The sequence below is a fragment of the Bradysia coprophila genome, unplaced genomic scaffold (assembly GCF_014529535.1).
Source record: "Bradysia coprophila strain Holo2 unplaced genomic scaffold, BU_Bcop_v1 contig_732, whole genome shotgun sequence".
Classification (NCBI taxonomy): domain Eukaryota; kingdom Metazoa; phylum Arthropoda; class Insecta; order Diptera; family Sciaridae; genus Bradysia; species Bradysia coprophila.
Window position 1 is genome coordinate 1,545,686 of NW_023503972.1, and position 20,355 is coordinate 1,566,040.

The window sequence follows — 20,355 nt, forward strand, 5'->3', positions numbered from 1 at the left end:
TACGTATCAAAATAAAATTTGTCGGAGTCGCCATCTATGCTGTACGTTGTATATCTAACCCAAATATGGTTCTCCTAAGTCAAATTTATGGTTAAATCAAACAATTGCACACAACGATACAACCAAGGCTGTATACTTTGGGGAGGTCACGCAGACCGCCATTTTATTAGATACGCGGGAACACACCACTTCTGATGATTTTACATGTAAAAAAATTCACCACATCATCAAGACGTCGAGAATCATCAGAGTAGGTGAATTTTTGTATGAAATCGGCCATTTTATCATCAACTGTGGTGTGCAACCCGCGTATCTGTATCTGCGTGACCTCCCCAAAGTATACAGCCTTGGATACAACTGTTTCCATGTCAACAGAACGTCCCGTAAACTCAAGATTGAATATGAAGATGTTACGCCGATCGCCATTATTTCACTGGGACCGTAAACTGTAAGAAAGAGCAGTGGATTGTTGCGATAACGACCCAGTGATCGGTGTAACCTCCTCATATTAAATCTTAAGTGTTAAATAGCGCAATCAGTAAGCCATACTTTATCATAAATTCTGGACTGAAAGCTTTAAAAAACTTCCAATCGCCCAAGTCAGAAGATTTCCTGGATCCACCCGAATCACCCCCACACTTTAGTTGGCTATTTTGCACAAAATGTTGTATGTCACGTCACTTGGTACAAAGTACTTTCATAGGCACTCGATGTCATAAATAACTATTTCCGCACTTGTATCGAAATGAATGATATTTGCGTTGATTGCTCCAAAATTTTCGTTTTTTTATTATTTCGTCATTTGTCTTTCTCAGTTGTCAATTGCAAAAATGTTAGTGTGCACCTCGTTGATTTATGTAGCACACATAAACTAAAATTCGACTTTTCGCTACATGAGAACCAAAAGCAATCCTTTGAACTATTCCATTCATTCCACATGTAGTTTTCCCCTCTCGAGACATAAACGTAGATTAAAAAAGGACTCAACGCAAAGCAAAAGGGTCATGCATCAAATCGACATGATGTCCAAACCATACAACTCAATACGTTCTGATGTTATGAGCACGGGTTTTTTTCTTTCTTTACTCCCTTTTGCTTCGTCCGTTCGGATAGAACGTCCCACACTAGGTTATATAGTTTGTTTCGGTTGTAATAATATGTGATATATAACTGTAACAATTTAGCACATCAATAACCATATAAGACAAAGTAGAGGACGAAATATTATTCGATATTATTGAAAGCATTACTCAAAAGACTTCATGGGATTCATTCCAACAACAACCAAGTAAGTACAAGAGTTTACTACTATATTTATATACTGTGGGCCCTCTTGGTGGTTGCTCAAAGAAGAAACAAACAAAAAAAATATTTTTTTTTATTCACATCATCAAAACGGAGAGGCTACATGCGAACGAGGAAAAAAAAACCCCAAGGAAACATAACAACCACAAAAAAGGATACTCTTTACTATGTGTTCAAACGCCAAATGGAGGGTTGATTTTGCGGTGATGATTTTTAAAGAGTGTAATGTGGGTTAAGCATGGAAAAAAGATAAGATTTGTGGGTCGGATTTAGACAGAGATTTTCATTAAAAATTGTTTGAATTCTGATCTGCCCAACTTATACTGGATGTGTGTGGGAAAATGGATTTGTGCTCACCGTTATTTTGATTAGTCAAATTTATCTTTGGGTGTGCTTGTGTAAATAATGAAAATAAATTAAAACTTTCCCCCCAGTGCGCTCGACTGTTTACAAAGCATATTGTCTGATGTACAGCTAAAATCTCGAACAAGGTGGATAAAATTTCGTTATGGTGAATATTGTGCCATGATGGTGTGGTCTCGTTTGGTAAACAGTGTAGCGAGGAATTTATTCAACCCGAGGAAAAGCGGGTTACTTTCAACGTAAAGTGATTTACGTCGTAATCAGACTTTCCTTATTTCGGATGAATTTTACTCAAGCTGTTTTGACTGACTGTAATAAAATAATGTTCGACCTTGTTGCCCTCATTTTAATGAACATTTGTGTAGAGTGGAAAGATAGGCGAACATGAATGACAAGAAATGGTTATTTTCATGCTTCGGGGCCGAAAATGAGGGCAATTTTTCGAATTTTCTCGGGTTTCCGGCCCTCTGCATGAAAACTCACATGTGCACCTGTTTGGGACGGTTGATTTAAGGCACTTTCGCTTGTAGACCTCACTTCGTTCGGCCTACAATCCGCCAAATTGCCTTAAATCAATCGTCCAAAACAGGTACACAAATGACTATTTAATGCTGCCGGCACATGACACTTTGCAAGTCGTAAACGATTCCCGTTTCAAGATTTTTTGATTATATACCGTGGTCGAGCGGCTAATGTCGTTAGGTCGACGCGACATATGCATTTTAGCAATGCATTTTCAAGCAAAAGTGATCATAGTCGACAGCTGCCAAATAGAGTACTATTTCGTATGAAATGGGTTTTGGCAGTGCAATACAGTTGTTTGACACAGTGTCAAGTTTCAGTACCCCATTTAAAGTACCACTCATGCTTGAAGAGCGTTGATTTTAGACGATAACTCTGATATTTGTTTGGATTCACCAGTTCCAAAATATTATTCTTAGAATTAAAAATGACTGTCTAGTGCGGTAAGTGCATTAGCACTGAAGGTCATGCAGATGTCGTGTGCAAATAATGTGTATCCTTGATATCCAGAAGCGGCAAAATGACTAGAAATCGGGAAATGATCAAAAATCGGGAAATGATCAGAAATAGGAAAAATAGCCAGAAGTCGAGAAACGACCAGAAACCCGGAAATGACAAATGACTAAAAATCGGGAAATTACCGTTTATCATAAGTGTACGTTCACAAAATTTTTGTATGAAAATAGCAGCACAGGTCAGTGGATTTACTTCCAACGATCAGCGTAACCTTCTCATACACAACCTTTCAACTCTTGGATGCGAATGTTTAATTTGAGTGACATTATTTGAACGCAACCAAATTCGAGAAAGTTGAAAAAGCATTGCATCCACTCCACATGAGTATTCCGAAAACTTAAAATCTACAATTTCTAAATTCAACATTTGAGACAAATGGATAAGACTTTTGAATTTAAATTTTGATTAATTTCATGATTTACACTCGAGAAAATGCCTTGCATGTAATGGAAAACGTGAAAATGTTCTAAAATACAAACATCTAAATTCGAAATGTAAATCTGTGCCGATGGGTATGGGAGTTACTTTTGAAAAGTTTATCCCGCTTAAATATCTTATTCTTCTTCTTTTGCCTTTTTACACTCAACTACACCTTACAGCTACTGCTACACCAGCACTACGTCTACAACGAATAACCATTTAATAGCTAGCAATGTGTCACAGTAAAATTACCCCAGTCACACCATTTGAAACGGCATAATTCTTATCCGGGAACGCACGAAATCACTTTTAATTACATTTCGCCCAACTTCGAATGTAACATCGCTTTCATTTAATTTATTTATAAAGTAAAACGAAAACTTAAAACATTCCACTTTTCCCATGTAACGTCTGTCGTTGACACGAGGGGTATACCTTCGATAGACGTGTGATCTGTAGATGCGTTATTGGTGTCATAATTGGGTCTATTGATGCAGTTTCCTTCTATTGGCTTGATATTGCTGTTATACTTTCTTACATTCTGTTAATCGCATCATACACGTTAATCGAACCATGAACATTAACGGAACTAATAGACATCAACGGCACCAGTTGCATAAACGACACCAGTTGCATCAACGGCAACAATGGCTTCCACTGCATCTACGGCTCCAACAGCATCTACGACACCAATGGCATCTACGTCATGTCACTAATGGCATCAACAGACGCCCACATAAATAGTTGCCACAAGATTTCTTTGATACATTTCCCCTCACTTGAAAGTCGTACTCATTCAAAAGACTTTGGCATGAGAACGCTTTTTTTCCTGAAATTTTCCGATTTTTTTTACCAAAACTTTATTAATGGACCAGAACTGTAATCTGAATTTTATTTAACAGATGCTAAAATTTTCTTCATTCAACAACAAAAAAAATTTCAGATAAAAAAAATGCGATGAAAATAAAGATTTTTTTTATCTTCACGCTGTGTTATCGATGATGTTTTACTATGGTGATGATGATGGGTGATGTAATTAATGGGAAAGGTTTTGTTTTTGTTGTGAAGGTATAAGGTATGTATACATAACCGAAGAAAAAGGGGTAGACATGAAGAGCAAGCAAAACGTTTCTTATTATACCAAAAGCCATTAAAATTTAAATGGCTTGGCTTCTTCAAAGTGGGTATTAGAAACAGAGTGTAGGCACAGTGTAGAGAGAAGATATTTCGTTTGAATGCTTTGTTAGAGTAATGGCCATAAATTTTGCGGACACTTGTTACGATAGATGGGCTGCAAATTTGGGTCAAAATGGTAATTTCTTGTGAAGTGAAGTCGCTTCTTTTATTGGCCATTGAAATCATTTTTTAAATGAGAAGGATGGATAGCAGGTCAACGATGCCGATGTTCACATTTTTTCAACAGAGTGTCATCTGTTGAACGTGAAAATCTCGAATAAACTTTTGTCAGACTACCCCTACTCTCCGAAATGCGTGAGAATGACCTTAATAACCCCATGCCCTTAAAAGCATTGAGACTCATTTAATATCAATATTTAGCTTGCGAGCAACTTCCAGGTGTGCACCTCGCTTTAATATCGAATATCTCTAAAATTACGGGCCGAAAATTAACGGTTGCGAAAAGTGTAAATATATCTTCAACAATTATATCCAAAAACAAAACGAGAACCATACCACCATCGGACATCTATTCATCAATGCAAATTTTCGCGGTATAATAACCGCAATTTATGTGCAATGGGCACGATAACACAGTTATTGTGTAACATGCAAAACTGTATTTAGGTTTTATTTATTCCGTTTTGTTCGAATACAATTGCATTCCACTAGGTAATGCACTTCGTGTGCATATAAATGTTGTTCATAGATGATTCACCTGCGGCCACAAACTCAATAATGAAATTGCTAAATTTGCAGAAATTTGAAATACCGGGTGGTGAATTAATGTAAATTCTCTATCAAATTTAAGCCATTAATTACATTTCGGACGAAGACTTACATCGCCCAGTTAAAAACAATTTGATTTGATATATTGCCATTGTGTCAAAAACAACCACGATTGAACAACTTTTCAGCTTCACGTTTGGAGGTGGACTTTGTTGCATGTAGAACTGTTACAGCAGAAGCATTTCATCAAGTCGACGATTTATTGTCGAATAAAGTATTCCATAGTGGATGTTGACTGTATGTTTTCATTTCACAATGCATTGTTGGTACGAGGATCAAGGTACAGAGATTCAATTTCGTGTTTGTTCAACTAGTGGAAATTATCCTCCTTATTGTTAATAAAAGCCACATTTAATGTCCATTGACATATATTACCCGAGGGCAGTTAATCCGAGTGAAGAATCAACTCGTGCGATTTTTGTTGTACTCATTTCAATACCATTTCAAACACAGTACCAAAACGATTAATGTACGTCAAAAACGTAAAAAAAAAACGGTCAACTTATCGATATAATAATATAGGATGTGTGTGTGTGTGTATAGGACGCGTTGAGCTCTCTACGTTTTGGTTCACACATTGTTCTATAAGCCTTATTAATAAGAAGAGTTTCGCAGATTAGTTGCCTCCTAATTCGATTTTTTTTCAATTTTTTTTTTTCAGTATTTCTTTCTTTGTGCTCTATTTTTAGGTGATTATACCTTCACTCTGGTAAAATATCCACGAAATGTCATGGCTGTGAAGGTGGCTCACAAAAACAATAGATCGCCGACATTAGTGATTTTATGACAGAAAGTACTAGAAACGTAATAGAATCATAGAATCATATGAAAATCCATTACATTTGAGATTTAGTAGAAATATGAATATTATATGTACAAACTGATGTAGGGGCCACTTTTTGCCGTACGTAATTCCTGTCTAGGTATGGTTAGTCTAAGATTTTGTTAATGTCAATCGATTCCAAACACACTTTAAAACATTTTGGTCCAAAAAAAAAATATGAAAAACCACTTAAAACAGCTAAGATATCTCAATTTTAGTTTTCATTTCCATACAAAATCGCAAAATAGAAAAACTGACAGATCGTAACAAAGGAGAAAAAAGCTCTCTCTGACGCATAAATTTATACGACTAATGGCTTGGATTCACCATGAAATCACAAAAAGTTCCAAGAAGAATCACGTTGGTCACATTGATCTTGCGATGAGTTCACAGATTTCGGGACTTGATTGTAGAGCATACTGATTTTGTGATTGGATCACATATTTGAGGTCACAGATTTTGGGATGAGATGACACATTTTGTGAAGAGATCGCAGAATTTTCGATCTCGAAAAAGTGTAATTGTAACATTAAGCTTCACTCAAGAGCTGACAAAAAAGAATTTTCTTACGAAAGATTTTTCTGGCAAATTCCTCTCTGGGATCATAAAAATCACACGTTATTGCATAGCACTACTTCTAGCACAGACACTCATTTTTCCAACGTCAAAAAGCCATCAAATTTTCAAATATGTATGCGTGTACGATTGCATGTGTTGTGTGTTTTTATTCACACCAAGAAATCATGAGTCCTATCTTTTCGAGAAATTGCAGGGCCTATTTTGATTGCCGAAGCATCCGAATATTTCTTATGATCATGCTAGAAGCAGAGCTGTGGTTATTACCATCTCATCAGAAACTTGAATCTCATCACAGAATCAAAGCAGAAGTTTGTGAGTTTATGGTCATCTCGCCGAATGGATTTTTACCAAACAGGAACCAGTAATACTGGTTTGACATTGTCGGATTTTTTTTTATGGAAAAGTACCATTGTGTAACTTCTCCAATTAGAATTGTTCGTGTGATCCCTTTCTGTAGATCATCAACACAAGGCGTTGCCAAAACGTAAAGGTGTTTCAAATTGTGAAGTTAATATCCTTCGATTCCGCTTTAAATAATCCATAACAACAGAAACAAAGTAATATTGAGTCATTGCCTCGTATGAGAATATTCACCAACGAAGTCATGCTAATATTTTAATTAAAACAATTCCGAAAATGACAAAATTGTGTCTGCTTAACTTTTCTCCACACGTTTACACATTTTGGTAATTACCGGGCTTGTTTATGTTCGTCACATATTTAACATTCAATGCGAAACTTCTCCAAATTACACCAGCCGAACTTCATCAATGAATCTTAATAACAATCAAAACAAAATCTCAACCCCCTTCTCCGTAGATAAATACAGTAAATGACAACAATACATTATGCCCCAAAAACTTTAACTCTTCCCCAAATATATGTATTAAGGTGGGTGCGTGTATGTATGTGTGTGTGGCTATACAATGCTAATGATGCTGTAAACCGTCGTGATGGAGATACTACACATTTTGTCGTTAGCTTTTACGATAACTTTAGTTTTTCGGAATATCGAAATTCTCGGTGTGTCTAACTTTTCCCAAAAAGGTGGTATTTACACACGTGCAAGCGACAAAGGTATAAATTCTGTATCAGAATAAATTTGAAATTCGCGATTATTATGTGCAGTATTATTCACGAAACACTGTTGATGTATGGTGAAATGGGAGTTCCCAAAACATCCCACTTCGAATAACTTTCCTATCTCTATTATTTGTTTGCTGTTCAGTAACAGAGCTGAATGATTTTATATTGTGATCGTAAAGCTGCTTAACGTTGTGTGGCAGTTCCGAGAAATTTATATTTTATGAGCATTTTGTGTCAAAATATTATGTTAAATACCACGTATAGGAATCGCACAATATTAAGTGATGTTAATGAGTAAATGTAACAGATCCTTACGTAATACTTCACAGTAATAGGGTTTAGATTGATACAAGAAATGTGGTAAGTAGCTCAAAACGAAGTTGGTGATGGATTGCATTTGGAATAGTTATTTCGATACCGATGGGAGAAAATACGAAATTCCAACAAAAGAACGGTATTTGCGGCCAGATCGAAGAGAGGTATTCACATGGGTATTCATCATAATGTGTTTCTCCCAAATAACTGTAAACATAAACTTTGACAACAATAACGACAAGAACGACGTCTTTTATATGTCTACGTGTGGTAAGACTAACATTACGCATCAGCTCGGAGAGAGAGAAGCTGAGGTCAATTATCACACGAAAACAAGACTTCATTTTCATCCGGAGTTATGTAATGGATTTTGCGTGCTTTTGAGCTTAACGTCAATTAATTTTTCATTCCTAGTGTTGTAATAAGGCACTTTCGATCCCAAGGAAAACGAAACTATGTAAAACTATATTAGAGCTGTCATCACAATTAAATCTTAAGTAACTCAAGAAATACGCGACCTGGGCAAAGTACATTTCCACGAACAGGCACCTTTAGTAAAACAACAAGAAAGTTAGGAAAATTGTAAGGGTCATATCTTTAGTCTTTGTCTAATGCAAACGCTCAAATGACGAGGCAAATGATAACGAAAAAATAAAAAGATTTTTATTTTGAATGTTGTATTGCTTCGGTGGTGTTCCGAACATTGAAATAATTTTTTATGCATGAAGATTGCAAGTTACTTGACAATGAAATTGAAATTTGGAAATAAAATTTTTGTTTTACGCGCCCTGACGAGATTTGAACCCCAGACCTCTTGCGTATGAAGGAAGCGTTCTACGTATCAAACCACAGGACTGAAACATTGATTGTAAAGAATGGTCCGAAATTGGAAATAAAATTTGTGTTCAGTCCTGTGGTTTGATACGTAGAACGCTTGCTTCATACGCAAGAGGTCTGGGGTTCAAATCTCGTCAGGGCGCGTAAAACAAAAATTTTATTTCCAAATTTCAATTTCATTGTCAAGTAACTTGCAATCTTCATGCATAAAAAAAATAAAAAGATATTTCTTCTCTCATTTTATCGTTCTTGTCGGAAAATTTTTCATAGCAAAATATGGTTAATTTATGGTTAATTTATGGTTAACTGGATATGATTGCTTAGAGCATTTGTATAAGGACAAGGAGTGATCCGTGATGCTCGAAACGTTAATAAATGAAATTAAAAAAAAGAAAGTCGCAATATTGACACCTTGACCTCTATAATACGAAATAATCAGTTCTCATTCACTCTGTGTAAGCTCGAATATCGATTTTCATTTCCTTGATGATGAATTGATGATGATGTCTCGAGGATGACACATCTCTGTTACGTTACTACTAATTCTTAACTCCCTTAGCTGAACCGATTGACATCGTGTTTCCTTGAATTCGGTTATCGGATCTACAATTTGATTTTCACTGATCAATCTTCTTTCTCTCAAATTTAATTTTTGAGAAAACGTTTGTCCGTTTCCCCTTCCATAATTTCTGTTAGTTGTAGAACTGTTTACCGACTCCCCATGCGAAAGTTGAACATTACAAAGTAATTTGCCCCTTCGAAAATGATCGATTACATCATCAACAAATAAGTAACTTTCCTTCGATAACTGTTTCTCGACAAGTGGAGTTTGCTTTTGTTACAAAATTGTTGCCTCATGCAACGAGTTACTTTCCCTGCATGTTCAGTTCCTACATCTAAAACATTTTTGTCCTCGTTTCGTTACTTGTAGTTATTATATTATGATAATCTCTTGTGACGCTTGCCCTATATTCTCTTACTCACAACAAATAAACTAATCTTGACGGAAGCAGTAACAAAGGAAATTTCTTTCACTTAAGGAAGTATTTTTGCGAGTATGTTTTCTGGAAAGTGCTTGTCGTCGAACATAAAAACCTTCCTTCCATCAGCTAATACTTTATTATCATCAACAATATGCACACACAAAAAACAAGCTAGAGTATGTCATTAAATTAAAATGTTGCGTGACACATCGACTTTATCAGGACTTTTAGACGACACAGATTACAACAACGATAAATATAAAACATCCCCCTGCCCTATTATAGTGGAAAGACAGGCAACACGAAGTAAATAAACAGTTTTTAGCGCTACTTTGGTCACATGGAAGAAAATTCGCAATCCATTGTGTCATTAAGCCTTTGTTGCTCTACTATTTGTATGCTTAATGGAGATATGGGTGTCAGATTTCGCTTCAGGAGACTATATATATATATAAACTTTCCCCGCACCCCCACAACTCTTTGGTTTGTCTGTTAGTTTTTTCTCAACCTCACATTTCAACAAATATCCCAACTGTTAAAAAGGTGTTTTTTTTTTCATTGTTGTCTGTCTATGCGCCTCCTGCCACCATATATCACCGAACCCGCATAATATTCATTTGAAATGATAATCGTAAATGCAATCTAAGTTGTAAAAAGCACAATAAATTAGCTGATTTTCCATTGAGAATAGACTGCCTTTCCATTTACGAGCCATTAATGTGCCGTTCACAGTTCAACAGAAAAATATCACCGCCGACGGCTGGTGAACACTTACTTCTTGACTTTACTGCCGTGTGTACACTTTATCCATAACAATGTGCCTTGCGTTGCGGTTAAAGTATATAGCAATAGGTCCGTGTGCTGTTTGGAAGGCATAGTATGTATGTACTGCAATTTCTCTATGCCATTATAGTGAGTAAATCCAGGAGTCACTTTATATCTATTTGCAAAACCACATTTCCCCATTTGATTACATTATTTATAGCAACGAGGCTTCATAATTGTGTTAAGTCACGCAAGACCTTAATTTAGAGCAATGAAACATGAATCAAGTGAAAAGACACTAAATATTATGTATATTGCGCCGAACAGGGAAGGAATTGTTTATACCAGAGACGAATGAATCCATGCTATGTACATACACCTTGATGTACTAGATGTACCTCCATCGTATACCTTTGTATAACTCGGCTATTAAAACAGTGGTACATATTTCACACACTGGGTAAATGAGAAATTGAGGAATGCATTCACTTTCCCAGCTCGAAATTTACATTAGAAGTAAAATGTTTACGTGAAACTGAACGTATACGTCTCTCTAAACATGTTTCTCGCTTTAGGGGACCGACTGGCAAGTCCATTATTTTGTTTTTGATGTGATTTTGAAATATAACAAGAAATTATATTCGCCCGAGAACGGTGTGTGGTGTATACTTAAGTTTATATGTTACTTCGGCAAAGGTATTACTTAACATAATTTAATGCGGCACGTCTGTGTATGTTGTTGTTAGGAGCGCAATCATAGTTTCAGCAGTGTAATAGAGTTGTTATTTAGTGGAAGTTGAAGGTTTTTGGCAAGATAAATATTTGTTTGTTAGGAGAATGTTACAACCGCCAATATATTCGTTTTATACATAGTTTAAGACATATGATGTTCCTGCAATATTTTCCGTATTAATAAACTACTTTGCCGGATGTGTTACCGGTGTATGCATAGAAACAGATTATTGTGGTAGCCCTAACTCAATTTAGCATGCCAGAACCGAGACCGAAAATTTCTATCTGTTGAAAAAAACAATGCAATCGAAGGCATAGAATAGGAGATAATGCCACAGAAAGTCGGCCATCATTCAGAGATTATTGACATTTTTAGTAAGGATCTGAATAGGTAAGTTTTTACAAGACCTGAAGAAATCGAAGGTCTGATTCGACCTGAACATGATCTTACCTGATTTATATTCGATATGACTCGAGATGACATTTTTGAAAACTAACATGACCCGCCAATGTTTGCCAATACGTTACCTATCTGCAGGTACTGTAGACAGGTCAAATCAGGTCTCAGGTTTTCGATTTGAAAGTCGGGTTCAGGTTGGGTCAAAAATCTTAATTTCGATCAAATTAGATTTCCAAGTCCTAATTTTTAGCCCTCTTGTAAAACCGCCCGAACATTTCTACAGTGTCTCGACCGTTAAAACAAGACTAGAAGACTACTAAGGGTTTTATGGGCTGGGAAATTCTAAGATGGATATAGTTGTGGAGGTAACATCAATTAGACGCACGCACGGCTTAGCGTTAATAATCAATGAAAGTAAATAGATAGGTATGGCCAAACGTTCCACTGGAAATGAGTTCGTTTGAGGTGGCGCCATGCAAATCCGTATGTGCTCCGACTTGTATGGACTGGCCATACCTACTTATCTACTTTCATTGTTAATAATGACCCCTTTCTTGTGTTTCATAGAATATTGCACCTATCTCATAAAAGGTGGCCCAAATTTCTATGCATTTTTTTGTTTTTAGTGAAAGGGAAAGATGTCGTTTGTATCGAACGTTGTTGTCACTGCAGATCTGATCGGTTATATATGACACAGGACTTAAGACATAATAGATGACTAAAATGACCGCTGGCGTGACGATCGACGGTTCGGTTTTGTGTGCAAACTAATGACAACCAACTTTGCTTCTAAGGGAATTCCCCGTAATTAGTTCATTTGCATTCATTTCAAAGAATTGGACGCACTCACTTATTCATTACTTTGTGAAGTTGGTTTCGATTAGTTTGCACACTTTTCCCCACTATTCCTCACTTTTCTGTCATCAGTTTCACCAAACGAAGAGATCTATTGTCGAAAAGTTGGTATGTTAATGTATGACGATGAATACCAAGAATACGAAAGTGTGGACGAGTAGAGTACCTAATAATGGTAGGCCCATTTGAAATAATTACCACATCATACAATGTACTTCCACCAATTTTTATTTATTTGAAACATACAGAGGATTTAAAAGTGGTCGAATGGCGAATCATTGGATTAATCACTGGATGATAGTAAGGGTATACTTCACGTTCAGTTTTCATTGTCCATCTGTCAACTGCCAAGTTTAAATCGAAATCATCTTCCAAACTAGTTATATCAAAAATTGCTTGCAGTTTCTGTAAGGTGTTGCCGGTTAATGTACGGTGCAGGTTTAGGCCCCTTAACGACACGAATTTTAAATTGTTCTTATGGTCGTGTAAGTAATCCAAATCGTTTACAGTTAGATCCGTCGATTTTAATATGAGACATTCTAGTTTTGTGAACCCATCTAGAATCAATTTGATTTCACAAGTGTTGACAACCGTCGACATTTCTACTTTCAGTTTCTTAAGATTTGGGTAGGCGCCAATTAATTTCGTCAGCCAACCACTGAAGAAAATGTTTGAGGATGCGGCGAAAATTGATAATTCCCTTAGCTTCGGATTAAAATAATTGCCAGCGCCAACTAAAGGACGTTGCCAGATTGACACTTCCAAAGCGTCAATGAAATTAAAATGTTCAAAAATTCCATCCAAGACTGTGGGTGTATGCATCGAATTAGTGCGTGACACCTGGAGATGCCGCAAATGGGGCGCAGTTTTAGCTAATGCAGCTATGAAGTCAACTGATATCCCTTTCAATCTCATCAGGCTTAGCTTTATAATTGAAGAGTTGTCCGACTCAGCAAATATTTTTAGTTTGTCTCCACTATCATCGTCGTCACATCGCATTGACAATTCGTGTAACTTTTTTAATTTCGCGATATTCACGAAAGATTCAACTGGAGTTTCCGTAACATCCATTTCGAGTACTTCCAATGCTGAAAGATTAGCTACTGCATCCATCATAACACTGTCAACAGGTATTGATGTAGATAAAATTAAGGATTTCAATGTGGTTTGTTCAGACAACATAGCCGCTGTCGTGACGCTGTCCATGTTATTGTATGCCAGTTCTAACGACTGTAACTTCAATTTGCTCATGTCAATGCTCCCTTTCCGATTGAATTGTAGTTTCAGTTTCTTAATATTGAATTGTTGATTCAACAGAGAGGTCAAATCGATCGCTTGGAAGTCGGCTACTCTAAGATCGGTTAAAATTCCTTCTGGTAGACGAAGAAAAAATCTAAGAACGCTATGGTCGCAAAAGTCCAGCGCCAACGATTTCAGTTTCTTTAGATTCAAGCCAGCATCGTTGCACTCCGATAGCCGGTTCGCGGGTTTGAAATGAATTTTATATAATTCCAACCGTTCAATGTTCTGCGTCGATGACAAAATGCCGAGAAAAGTAGACTCGTCCACGAGGACGTCTGCAAATTTCACAAATTTAATTGCCGATGAAAATTTTCGAATAATCGAAGTGAAAGGTGACAGGAACCGTTGCTGATTTGGGTACTCATAATTGCTAAGGGTCAATTTTGATATTTTTCGATTTGCTTTCTGCACGCTCCGCATCCACTGAGTATTAATCAAGTCGTCCAGCCGTAAAGAAATGTTCGGATCATTCAGACGGCACGCTATGGCATAAAAGAGCTTGCTAACAAGGCAAACTTCATCATACCTTGGCAAAAAGGTAAAGACTTTCATCAGCATCTCAACTGGTAATTGATCGATCTTCATTATTTCACTCTATATAATTTCACTTTGGCTAAAATATTGTCAGACTCAGTTTATTTTGTACTCTATTTTCTGTAACAAGTTCGAAATGAAGGAAGGAACTGACGCCGTAACACGCGCTATCCACACACACTCGTAGATTAATGGAGTTTAAGAGCGTCCTCAAAGTAGGTACGTAATCGTTATGACATTAAGTGACATAGACTGTCATACGCTGTCACAATTAGTGCGTTCAATAGTTCAATAGTGTGTTCCAAATAGCTGTAAACACTCAAGGTTTTGAAAGTACCAGGTTAAGACAACTCTGAGTTGATCACGAAGGCGGTGACACACGAATTGAGTTCAGCGGCTACAAAGTTTATATGAAAAAAGCAACGTAGCAAAAACAAAATTCCGAATTTTCCTAAAAAAGACATTTTCTTCAAGTTGGTTTCACACACAATCTGTACTGAGTGCGTTTATCGATTTCGGTATCACCCGCCTTCGTGGGTGTCTTAACCTGGTTCTTTCAGAACCTTGGTAAACACGAACTTTGACAACCCGAACCACGATGATTTGATCCATAGCAACGTCGCCTACGAGATGTTTCGTACAAATATGGCAACGTCGCCTACGTGATTTACACAAAAAAAAAAATTGAGATTATGATTCTATGGATCAAATTTGACAATTCATACAGCCTTGGAACAAACCTATTTACATGATAAATCGATTCACTTTGACAGGTGATTTTATTAAACCTAAATTGAACAGACAAATAAATATGCGGCAACTCGCTGAGCTAGAAAGTGCATGTTCATCCGTTTATCTGACAGTTAAACAAAAGCCGGTTAGTCAAAATGAATTTTTAAGAAGGCAATTCCAACGAAAACAAAATTTAATCGAATAAATAATATGCACAGACTGTACAGACCTGTCAAAATATTCATCGTGACCTTCATTAGACATTGCTGCTGTATGTGCTATGTGCTCTAAGAGCCGAACCACATCGAAATACATTTATGACATTGCGATCGTAATACACAGCAAAACTGTTGGAGACCCGCCATTTTATTGAATGTACATGCACTACATATAGGGTACTTCGCCGAATGGAACGCACTCACTAGCCGTGGGGTAAACAACCATTTGACTGAGTGAGTGCGAAGCAACAGAGATACATCAAAATATATGTCATGCTGTTTCTTTGCTGTTTCTTCGCACTCACGTAGTCAAATGGTTGTTTACCCCACGGCTAGTGAGTGCGTTCCATTCGGCGAAGTAGCCTATTGTGCAGGAACACACAAAAAAGAATTCCTATTGTCTGATGCCTGACGTTCGATCACTCGACCCTGGGCACCGATTCTCGAAATATTCGTAACTTGACATAAGTCACCATAAATTTCCACAAAATCGACATTTTCCTATTCTCAAAAAAATGTTCGTAACTTTACGATCAAAATTTTGACCTTAAACTAGAAGTGTTTAGAAGTGGTGTTTGCCATTCGTACGATGATTTTATTTGAACTTCGATTTGAATAAGTGTAGTTTTGTTCGCAACTTTAAGAATTCTAAAAGTTACGCAAATACGAGAATTGGCGCCCAGAATGTTTTTTACGCTGATTGTCGTACTAAGAAATGAGGTCACGTAGAAGGTTCACAATTTCACGAAAAGTAAATGAATTCTTCAACGGAATAAAATTTGGCTACACATAAGTATCGATTACACTAACGATATGTCGTATGGACATCAAAAAGTAATCTTACGATTTAATCTTATCCTTTTCCTTTACCGTAGTAACATTTCCGAAATTAATTAGAACAAACAGAAATAAATTGTGACAAAGATCCGCCTAGTCCGCCTATATATAGTGTCCAATAAAAAAACTTTCATAACGACAATAATCCTCCAGTTATACTTATGTGTTCCGGCACATAATATGGTGTCATGGTGCATACAATGATTTATAGTATCCATAAACTCATTTAATGGGAGAACTTTTTTCTTTCAATTGTTTTAATTTGACACACGTTTTTTCTGGTGTTTTTTTTACGGAAACAATTTGTGTGAACAATTTCTACTGACTAAAATTACTTTTTTAGTCCACATAAAAGTTCACCAAGGCATTAAAGAATTGATAAAATGTCGACCGTCGTGTGTTTTCACATTATTTACCTTCTGCATCCAGTGAAAACTTTGCAATGTGTGTGTCCAATGTTCTCTCTCTTCGTTGCTAGAGAGAGCATTGGTGTGTTTGTTTTCTATACTTTGATTTCTGCATATAAAAACCTAAAGCGCTCGCTCTTGACCCTCTGGACCTAAACAACCTGATTGCACCATCAGTGTGAAGAACTTCACTTCACATAGGACAACCAACAGCCCCTTGTGACGTATACGTTATTATCAAGGTTCTGAAAGAATCATTTGATACTCTTGTTACTGAGCATACGGTATTTTTTACGTTGCGATTTGGTTCTTTCAGAACCTTGGTTATTATAGCCTTTTAGTTTCAACTAGTTCGTTCACTATATCATCATATTAAGTTACCAAATGATTCACATCGCCATCTTCCGGCATCTGTTTCAGATAGATGCTAATATGACGACTGGGACGTCGTTTCGACGGATAGAGGGAACATGTCGAATTACAGCTGGTTTTTGAGAGAAAATACATTTTCACTCCAACCGACAGCGTCAACGCTGACCTCTCTGATCTTTGCTAATGCTCTCTCTTTTTTTTCTAGAAAAGTGATGCTCTCCACAATTCAAGCTCGAGTGCCAACACTTTGTATGGTTACTTTGTGATCAATTGTCTGAATCTGATGAAAATTAGCTTACTATAGCTGCGAAGTCCATATCAACGCAAAAGAGACCTAATGTCAATTTTTCTTATGTTCTTGTGTTCCTCGTGTTTGACACAATGAAAGTGTAAAACAGGTATGGTCTATTGTCCGCCCGGAGGACATAAAAATTTGATTTCGTGCTTAAACGCACTCTTTTCCATATTATTTTGACATAAAATGTGAGTGCGTTTAAGAAGAATTCGCCTATCGACCATACCTGTTCTAGACTTTCATTGGTTTGACAGTAGAGCGAATTTGAATAACGTAAGGTCTAGTTTGAAAGAAAAGAAATTTTGGGCTTAGGTGCATTTTACACTTCTATTTGAATCTAAATCGTTTTGTTTATGACAATAGGTGTTTTAAAGGGACGCACGACGCAGCCATTTCAATAACAACACAGTCAATGTAAACAACCGGCATTGACGACATTGACGCAAGCCAATATTTATTGAGCCGGGAGATGGCTGCAAAACAATTCATACTGAATGACAATAGTATTTTTCGTACCAAGCCAGGAAATAACGATTTTTTTGAACACCAGCACGAGCGAAGCGAGTAAGGAAAATTAGGAAGTGTGCTGAAAAAATCCATTTCCTGTCGAGGTACGAACAATGTTTTGTGCACCGGACAACTGAAATAGACAAAACACATCAATTTAATTGAAAAAAATTCAAACTTCACATTCACCATATTAAATTTGGTCATGGAAAAATTCATTCAAAACCGTTCTCGCACGATAAATCGTAAAGAAATGATTTTTTTCCGCACGCTCGGGAAAACATGACATTTCATAACAAAAAATCATGGCAAAATATGTCGTATTTCAGTTGCCCGGTGCACAAGATACATTTCAAGCTGATATTTCGCGTTAGATGCTTTTTTTTGCAATATGTGAATCCGACTGATATTACATTCGTAGTTCTTTCACCGAAAAGAGATGAAAAAGTTAAAACGGAAAATAGAGTTTACCCGGATGTGTTCAATTGTTGCTAGTATACTTTGTTCTGCATGTCAAATATCTCACTTTTTTACACTTTTTTACGTACCATATAGCAAATAGCAATATTGTTTGTATTCGGAAAGATTTATGTGCTATGCGCTTAATCTTTTCCTATAGTTTCTTCGCCTATCAAATGTGTTTGCGTCTGTGTAGCGCATTTTGTCTATCGTGCCCGAATAAAACAATTTTACTTTATCGTTCTTCATACTCTTTCTATTTAGAAAATATAAAAGTTTCCAATTTGGCTGTGACATCATTAATCACAAAGAGCTTTTAGAAATGGCATGTTATGGGTATAAGACTTTTTGTGTGTAATTACATGTAAAGGCAAAGCACCTAGCAGGGATAGAAAAAAATAAAGTAGTACTTTAATCGAAGTATGCGAATATTTCCATACTTTTTTTTCATAATGTCATTGCAAAATTACCATTAAGGCTGCTAATGGTATTATTGGTATCAAAAAACTACTCTATTTGACGTGTAAAAACCTCTATTACCCTGCTAGGTGCTTTGGTAAAAGGGAATACAATATAACCAAACAACGAGTATAGCAATAAAATAGAAAACTGGAAAACTTTGATGTTCATCCTCTACTTACGGTATTGATCGAAATGTACACGTTCGCCAGATGCTCAACTCACATTAATTAGGCCCATTGGATGGATGTAGGTATGTTGCTCGTACAATATCATTTTCAGTAAATAATTGGCTGATGTCAATGAATGAGTTCGACCAAAGCACTCAAACAATAGGCATAGGAATAGATTTTATTAACTGTCATTTGGCCTCTTATTTTGTATAAGATGTCCGTAACGCAGTGGTTAATGCCAACAAAAAAAAAATTGAAAATCGTTTTTCGACCCATGTGATTTAAATAACTATTACATGACTAGGGATGAAAAGATGAAAAGTAGAGTTTTCACGTGAGTTTTGTTGATCCGAGGCGCAGCCGAGGTCAGTAAACACACGAAGTAGCATTCAACTGTTAAAATTTGAAAAAGAATTTTCCCACAAGAATTTCGCGCCCGTACAATTGAGAATTTTGCGCCCCTCAGATCGCTGCGCCCTAGGCAAATGTCCGGATTGTCCGTGTGAAGTGGCGGCACTGCCGTTATGTAACCGCGGTTATTGAAAATTCCGAGATAACCCAAAATAACTAATTAGTTGTCGCAACGTTACTACAACGTTGTAGTAACGGTTGTACAACGGTTTTTGCCCAGTTGTGAAATTCTATTAACGAATTGGTTGTGTGACGGTTATACAACGAATTGGTTAATGTTGTGAAAGGGTTGCAAAACCATCGTAGGACTTATAAGTCACATTTGAAATTTCAATATTGTCTCACTTTTAAGTTGTAGCACGGTTGTTCTACCGTTTGACAACTTTTTCGTTTATTATTATTTTCAACTTCTAACTACATTTTCAAGAACACGTTTTTACATTGAAAATTTTATCTGCGATAGGACATTCGTAAATCAATTCACATTAATTATATGAACAGAAAAGACGTTTGTATGTGCTGCAATCGATTTTTTTAAATTAATTATTCGTTATTTGGTGTGTAAATAAAGTAAGACTTATTTTCTTCACAGTTTGATTTTGGTCAACAACTAGTCAGTCAGACGTTTTTCCAATTTTCCGGACATTGATAATGCCAGTTAAACAAAATTTTATCGATCTATTTCACTTTTATTGTACGAAACTGTTGTCGATCCTAAATCCTAGCGGGATATTCCTAAAGAGACCTAACAGGACATAAGAATACTAACTTCGACAACAGCGGCAGACAAAAGTTGTGAAATTGATCAATGAAATGCTGATTTACAAATTGGCATAAAGATACAAAATCACTATTCACAAAATACGATCAATTTTCATCACAATTTTCAAACTTCACATTAATTCATTGTTTCACATTATGGCATCGTATTAAAATTGAATTACTAAAGCATAACAAGTTTCTCACTGATCACATCTCCGACCGATCTTTTTTGAATGACATCTTGATTCCAACTGACGTCAGTTATGCTCAAAACAAACGAGGCATTCAAAACGTGTTTTGGTCCTATTTTTCATGACGAAATTTTCGAAACTGTCAAATGAAGTTAGAAATTTTTCTATTCAAAATCGCGATTGCTGCATCTGTCAATGAAAACTAGGACCAAAACACGTTTTCAATGCCT